Source organism: Dromiciops gliroides, chromosome 3, assembly GCF_019393635.1.
Source record: "Dromiciops gliroides isolate mDroGli1 chromosome 3, mDroGli1.pri, whole genome shotgun sequence".
Lineage (NCBI taxonomy): Eukaryota > Metazoa > Chordata > Mammalia > Microbiotheria > Microbiotheriidae > Dromiciops > Dromiciops gliroides.
Genome location: NC_057863.1, coordinates 586,180,931 through 586,188,757, shown reverse-complemented (window position 1 = coordinate 586,188,757; position 7,827 = coordinate 586,180,931). Strand labels below are relative to the sequence as shown.

At 41.4% G+C, this 7,827-nt stretch overlaps 1 pseudogene; it reads left to right on the top strand.

Annotated features, from left to right (window-relative positions):
* The first annotated feature begins 3,915 nt into the window (after positions 1–3,915).
* On the top strand, positions 3,916–6,522 carry LOC122748102 (annotated as a pseudogene).
* The last annotated feature ends 1,305 nt before the right edge of the window (positions 6,523–7,827 follow it).

The window sequence follows — 7,827 nt, the reverse complement described above, 5'->3', positions numbered from 1 at the left end:
ATCTACTTGAGTTTTATCTGAAATCTCTTTACCTATGAATGGTGCAGGCTTTACATGAGAACAATGAATCCAAGAGTCTTTTTCACCAATTTTAATGGCAGTAGGAGTTATCAATAATACCTGAAAAGGTCCCTCCCAAGCAGGCTGTGTTCCACTGGTTCTCTGAAAATTCTTTACATATATTTTGTCTCCTGGATTTAAATCATGCAAATATATCTAAAGGACCAGCCTGGACCACAGCTCCTGCCTCATGGAGTTCACGTAGTCTAGTCTGTAATTCCTGTATATAGGAGGCAACAGAAGTATCACCTCCCACCAGTGATGTATAAACTGGGGAAAAAAATTTTAGCTTGGATAGGAGGGTGACCAAAAATCATTTCATAAGGAGATATATGAAGTTCTCCTTTTGGTCTACTGCATAGATAGAATAATGCCAATGGTAGAACATCAGGCCATTTCAAATGGGTTTCAGTACATAATTTGCCAATCATACTCTTAAGCTCTTTATTCATACGTTCAACCTGGCCTAAACTTAAGTCCTGCCTAAAATCTAAAACCAGCTCAAATGTTACCAATTTAAATTTCCTTCTGGCCTTTTATGCCATCTACCTCATGTCAGTACTGTGCCTTTCATTAAATGAATATTGTTCAATTTTAAGTCTGACATATAAATTTGTAAGCATCTGCTGTTCTCTCTATCTACCCATTAAATATTGTGAAGTTTAAAATCTAAATTGTGGTCACCTTAAATCAGAAGCTTCAGCTCCAGTCTAGCCTAGAGTTCCAGCCTGGTTGGGTTCTTCCTGAAGTCTTCCTCCACGAGCCTGCTTTAATCAGGAACCCCCTTGCAAGCTGTTTGTGGAAGCTTTTTTATACATCTGAAACAGAGGCGGTCCTTACACACTGCTTCAAGGTGATTGGTTGGCGTCATCCAAATCCATTGTCTTTGAAGGTGTTCTCAAGTTGAGTTCACAGTCTAGTTTCTGAGAACAATACCTTCTTAAGGGATAGCCAGGTGTGATTACAATCCAATTAACTTGAAGTAGGCTTAATTAGCAATCAATCACTCTCACTTGATTCAATCAGTATAGATTAATCTCCAGGTGGGTCTTTGAGTATCTGCTAAATCCCATTATTTCATCACAGTGTGGTGACTTCATATGCCAAATAACAAGGTATATTAATATTCAGATTTGCCATCTGCCTGCAAATGTTTATGTGGTAATATGATAAGGTTAAATTAACTGGGTTATCTTTTGGTTTAGAAGGATGTGAAGTTCCTAGGAATATATAACTAGGAAACATAGTTATGCATTTCAGGTTTTACCATAAACCTGCCCAGTCAGATCTCTGTTATGTACTGCCAAGGGCACCAAGCTATCAACTTCATAGCACAAGGGAATCATAGGGCAGACCTTGCTGCTAGATCAGTTGCCCAGTCCATTCACCTGTCCACCCTAGCCCTGGTTCCCTTGCACCCAAGCACTGTGCCCCAAGGTATCTCCCCTTCTTATAACAAGGAGGAGATTATAAATCTTTAGTGTTAACTACCACTTGCTTAAGCCCATATGTTATCTTGGGCTATTTGGATCCCAGAGTAAGAATCCTGCTCCCTCTTCTTATACTAGAGTTAGAAGATGAACCTGGGATAATTACACCATTATATAATGTCCTGGTCTGTCACTTTCAGTTTTTTTTCTAAATTGAATTCTACTTTATCAGACACCAATACAGCCCCTCCAGCTTTTTGAGTGATATATTTTACACTAGCATTTTAATGTTAATCTAACCATATCTTCTTGTTTGAGATGTGTTTCCTGTAAGCAAACCATTGGTGAGCTTTGCTTCTTGATCCCTTTTATAAATCATTTCTTTTTTTGTTTGTTTGTTTGTTTTTTGGGTTTTTTTGCAGGGCAATGGGGGTTAAGTGACTTGCCCAGGGTCACACAACCAGTGTCAAGTGTCTGAGGCCAGATTTGAACTCAGGAACTCCTGAATCCAGGGCCAGTGCTTTATCCACTGCACCACCTAGCCGCCCCCTATAAATCATTTCTTAAAAAGGAGAATTCAGACCACTCATATCTACTGTTCTAATAAATTAATTTTGTGTTACTTTCTTATCATTATTGTTGTTGATGCCTGAAGACAGTGAAATTTCTCTAAATCTTCCATAAATATTCCCTCTTTTAAAAAAAAGACATAAGATTTCATTGGTACAGATAATTCCCTGTGAGGAAATCTCTTTGCCAAAGAAAACTGACACCTGCTTTGCAATTTGTTCTTAGGGGACTACCTGTGGACATTGCAGAAATTAAATGTTTTGCACAAGGTCAAACAGTCAGCATGTAGCAAAGGCAGGATTTAATACTAGGTCTTCCTGGTTGTAAGGTCCTATCTGCCTCTTATTAAATGGTTTTATTATTAAAATCTAAGGAAGAAAACATCCTATTTCCATCTTTAACCTTTTCACATCCTTTGATTTAACTAACACCCCTCCCCCGCCGTTCTTATTGTAGCTAGAAATTTGCCTTTCCTATTTCCTGTTTCTTTCCCTTTTTCTCCTACTTTTTTCTCATCTTCCGAAAGTATCTTTTTATTAGTAAAAATTGCTGTATGGTAAAGTTCTTTATACCCATCTGTATTCATCATAATATGCATTTTGTTCCAAAAACTATTTTCATTGTTTGTTGCTGACTTTAAAATGTTGCTTACCTGGGGCAGCTAGGTGGCATAGTGGATAGAACATAGGCCCTGGAGTCAGGAGGACCTGAGTTCAAATCCAGCCTCAGATACTTAACACTTACTAGCTGTGTGACCCTGGGCAAGTCACTTAACCCCAGTTGCCTCACAAAAAAAAAAAGTTTAAAAAAAAAATGTTGCTTACCTGAATCATATACCTATAATCATAACTATAGGGAGAAGCAGGCTTGAAACATATTGTTTTCAGTGCATCCCTTAAATTCTCCTAGGCATGCAAGGCCTCTCTCCCCAGATAAAAAGAATGAAATTCAGCAGGCAGTTTTATGAGCCAAGATTGCCCCAGAGCTGTGGGAATGAAATAAGGTGAGCTTACTTTTTGTTCCATGGTCTAGCCAGGAGGCAAAAACCCCAACAGTAAGTTAGTCAACTAGCATTAATTAAATCCCTACTTAGCCAAACATTGTGCTAAGATTTAAAACCACAGCAGCTGGAACACTAGCAGCAGAAGAGTAATATGCATGAGATGGGTTCTTTTTGTCATCTACACGTCCAAGAATTGGTCTGAGAAGGATGAACCTGGCAAATTTCCAAACTACTGGAAAGATGAGGAGGAGCCTACACCAACTGAAATAGTACCAGTGGCTCGGGAGGTGGGAACAGGAATTGTCCAGCATTCAGATTATTGTCTTTTTCCTCTCAATTTTATTTCCTGATGTTGTTGGTGTTGTTGTTAGTCTACCATTCAGAGTAGGGAGGGACTACAGCCACCATCCATTCCAACCTTTACCTGAAAATCAGTCACCTCTATGTCATCTTCTATGCATAATCATCTATTGCTTTGTTTGTCCTTAATTCTCAGAGGACCGATGACATCACTGGTGAAGTTTTGACTTGACTTGCACAAAGTTATCAGTCTCACTCTCTCAGAGTCATAAAAGTCCACTGACAAGACAAAAGTCACGATGACGGGCAGTGGCATAGGCTGCCATGGATGACCTTGATATCTTCAATGTCTGACCATGCTCTAAGCACATCACTGAACCTGCTTCAGCCACCTTGATGGACACTGGGGAAAAATTGTTCTCATTCACCCATTCTGTTGAGGGAAGTCTTCATATGCTTGGGGTAGGTATCCCCCTAACTCACCCATTGGTTTGAGATGTGTCAGTTACTCTCTGTCTGATTTCACCCGTCTGCTGATATGGTTTTACCACCATGTGGCTGCTGCACGTGCTACAGCTTCTTGGACACAAAGGTGAGAGCGACTGTTTGGCCATCAAAGATAGATGAGCAGCCATGAAAAGGGCTCAGTAATCTCTCAAACTAAATATGCTAGTCCTCCCTGAACACCCCATAAATATATTGTTACTCCCTCTTCTGTCTCCCTCCCACTCCAATCATGAGCAAGCAAGAAAAACAAAACCTGTTTCAAATATTTATAGTTAAACAAAACAGATTTCTCCATTAACTATGTCAAAAAATTCTCAATCTGACATCTGAGTAAATCACCGTGTCCTGTTAAAATTGAAAATTGCCATCCCACCTTATTTTGCATTATTTATTAATTGATTGAGAAGTATATATAATCAGTGTAGCCATACTTATGGATCACATTGGGACTTGATTTTATAGGCCTCAGTGGAGGCCTGGAGTCTTGTTGGTTGGGATTATTCAAGATATCTCTCCTAGTCTTCTCTCATGTTTGGGATTAATTTTCCTAGATTCTTACATGTGGGGTACTACAACTAGGCTGTGATCTATCAGAGCTTGTTATTATCATGTAATTGTGTTTTGTATGTACTTGCCACTAAAATTCTTTGGCAACTTCTCCATACCAAAATCTTGGGGATTTTTCTTTGAGTTGTGTCTGCCTCTTTGTGACCCAATTTATGGTTTTCTTGGCAAAGATACTGGAGTGGTCTACTATTTATATCCTCCAGCTCATTTTACACACAAGGAAACTGAGGCAAACTGGGTTAAGTGACTTTTCAAGGGTGACAAAACTAGTAAGTGTCTGAGGCCAGATTTGAACTCGGGATTATGTCATCCTGAGTCTAGGTCTAAGAACTCTATGCACTGCATCACCTACTGCTCAAGGAACTTCAACCATTAAGCTATTATTAAAATGTGACTTGTGTGAGCCTATTATAGTTACTTTAGTGGTTATGAGGGTCAAGGACTGCATTTAGATAATTGTGAAACATATTATTTGATATTGTGGTTATGGTTGGACAACTAGGTGCAGTGGATAAAGTGCTGTACCTGGAGTCAGTCATTTTCCTGAGTCCATATCTAGCCTCAGACACTAGCTGTAACCTTGGACAAGTCACTAAATCCTGTTTACCTAACTTTCCTCTCTATAAAATGAGCAGAAGAAAGGAATCACAAACCAGTCCAGTATCTTTGCCATGAAAATGGACTCATGAAGAGTCAGACACAATTTAAACAATTCAACAACAAAAATAGTTATGGCTTAATGTTATATATTCATTATGATGAGACTTCAATGTCAAGTCACTTAGGTTAAATGGTCCTAGTTTGTACTTTTCTTTGGTTAACTTAGTGTCAGGCAGATGAGACTTGCAGCTTTTGATTAAATAAATTCTTGACCTACTGAAGCAGACTTGAGTCATCATTCTCCTTTTTTACTGCCTTAGATACTTAATGTTAGATCATCCTACCAGTTTGTGGTCCCAGTAAGGAAATTATCCTTACTCAAATGTGACAATTGGAGTCACGCCACCTGCTGGAGAGTTACTGTAGGAAAGCTCTACCATGAGGAGAAGGTGTCTGAGGGCAAGCCATGTGGCTTGGGGGGTCAGTTCTTTGGCATCAGGAAATGATGTTTGCTCATGGGTACTATCTATCAAAGCTACCAGCTAATTAGTTTGGGGGGAGGGGGGGACGGAACAGGCTGTTTTGGTTTTCAAGGAGAGGCTTCTGGGAGGAGGAAGGAAGCATTGGGGACTTTTTTGTTCCTGACCTCAATATGGCAGGTCAGATGATGGGGTCTCTTAGAAATACTTAGATTTTTACCTTTCTCTCTGATCATTAGATCCTAATGCTAGACAGTATAGCTAGAATTTTAGCCCCTAACACAAGCTTCATGTAAGCCTGGTATCTATGGGTAACCCTGAGAGCTTTTCTACCACATCTAGATTTGATTAAGAATGATCCCTCTGGCTGGCAAGAGGCTGTGGTGGCACAGGCCGTGGGTGGCGGGCTCCCCAGCGCTTCGCTGCCCATGAGTCCATGCGGTGTGGCGCTGGCTGCTGCGGCCATGGAGCCACCGTACAAACACTTGTGCCGGGCGGGGGAGCTGGCGCTCAGGGCCATGGCGGCGCGTGGACTATGCCCGGCTGGCTGGCGGAGCCCGAGGCGCAGGCGCTGATAGCGGGCCTGGTGCACGTGATGGCTGCAGATCGCCGTGGGGCTGAGCGCGCTGGGTGCTGCTCCAGGTGCTCGCTGTGGAGTTCCCTGAGTGCCTGCTGGACAGCTACCCACTGGCCTTGCGCCAAGCTCGCCACATGGCCTCCTGCCCGCTATGCGTGCTCGTCAACCCGCGTGTGCGCATGCTCGACGCCAGCCTCAACTCCTTCCCCGAGGGCTGCCTCAGCGTGGTGGGCTTCGCGGCCTGCGTCCTTTGCTGCTGGGCGGTGCAGAGCTAAGAGTTGAATGAAAATGGAGAATCTGTGGTAGGGCAGGCCAGTGGGTGGCTTCCCCGAATTATATGAGATGGACCATTTGCAAGGCTGTCTCTTCATTAATAAAATGGACAGCAAGACTTTTACAAATGTACGGTGGATGGAAGTAAATGATTAAAGTCTTCATCTACAGAATGAATTCTGAAAAAGCATCTTCCAGTAGCCATAACTTTAGGCCAGCCATGTTTGAAGTAAATGATGTGCTCGGCCTACATTCTGTGGGTCACAATGGTTCAGTAATTTATGTGCTGATTCAGGAAATATCTCTAATGAAATTAGTGCTATGGGCAAAATATTTGACCTCTACTTTGAAAAGGATTAATCATTGGGGCAGCTAGGTGGCCCAGTGGGTAAAGCACCGGCCCTAGATTCAGGAGTACCTGAGTTCAAATCCGGCCTCAGACACTTGACACTTACTAGCTGTGTGACCCTGGGCAAGTCACTTAACCCCCATTGCCCTGCAAAAAAAAAAAAGAAAGAAAAGGATTAATCATTGCTTGGAGGGATCTAATAAAAGAGGCAATGTATATTGTATAAAAGATTCACCTTGGGTCAGGAAACCTGGGTATGAGTCTTGGCTCTGAGAATATAGTGGGTGTTTGACCAGGGACAAGACACAAATGCTAAAATATTTTAATGCTGAAAAACAGACACATTGCCCATAGGCTCTGTGGAAGGACTTTCCACACTGGGAGCTCCCCACATACAATTATAATTCCAAACAAGAAAATAGAAATAAGTTTATTGAGTGGTACTTTTCCTGAAAATTTTCTGGAAATGAACATATACACACAGTGCAATTAGAACTGCTTACTGCATGATTTTTTTAAATCATAAAAGTGTTTTATTGTTTTCTAGTTGCATGTGGAGATAGTTTTCAACATTTATTTTCATAAGATTTTTAGTTCCAAATTTTTTCTCCCTCTTCCCCCCCTCTCCAGGACAGAAAGCAATCTAATATAGGTTCTATATGTACAATCACATTGAAAATATTTCTGCATTGGTCATGTTGTGAAAGAGGAATCAGAACACAAGGGGAAAATGTCAATAAAGAAAAAAAAAACAACCAAAAAAAAGAAAGAATGATCCCTCTGACCTTATAAGCATCATACTGGCCAACATGATAGAAAAAGAAAATGAGAAATGTTGGAGATGTGTGTAAAGAATTAATTGTTAATTGAGATTTTTATGCCTCGGAGCGCACTGGCCTGGGGCTCCGAAAACCGCATGGTGTTCCACCCACTGGTTGTAGCCATTGCCATGGCTCTGGCACCTCATGTCATCACCACTCCATGCCTACATGGGCCTGGCAAAATTATAATGATTGGAAACCTAGTGAGGGCAGTCATGTGACTGTCAGAGCAGCCATCCCATTGGCTAGGGCTGTGTGCCATGTTTTCTGGGATTGGGGGAGGAGAATTGG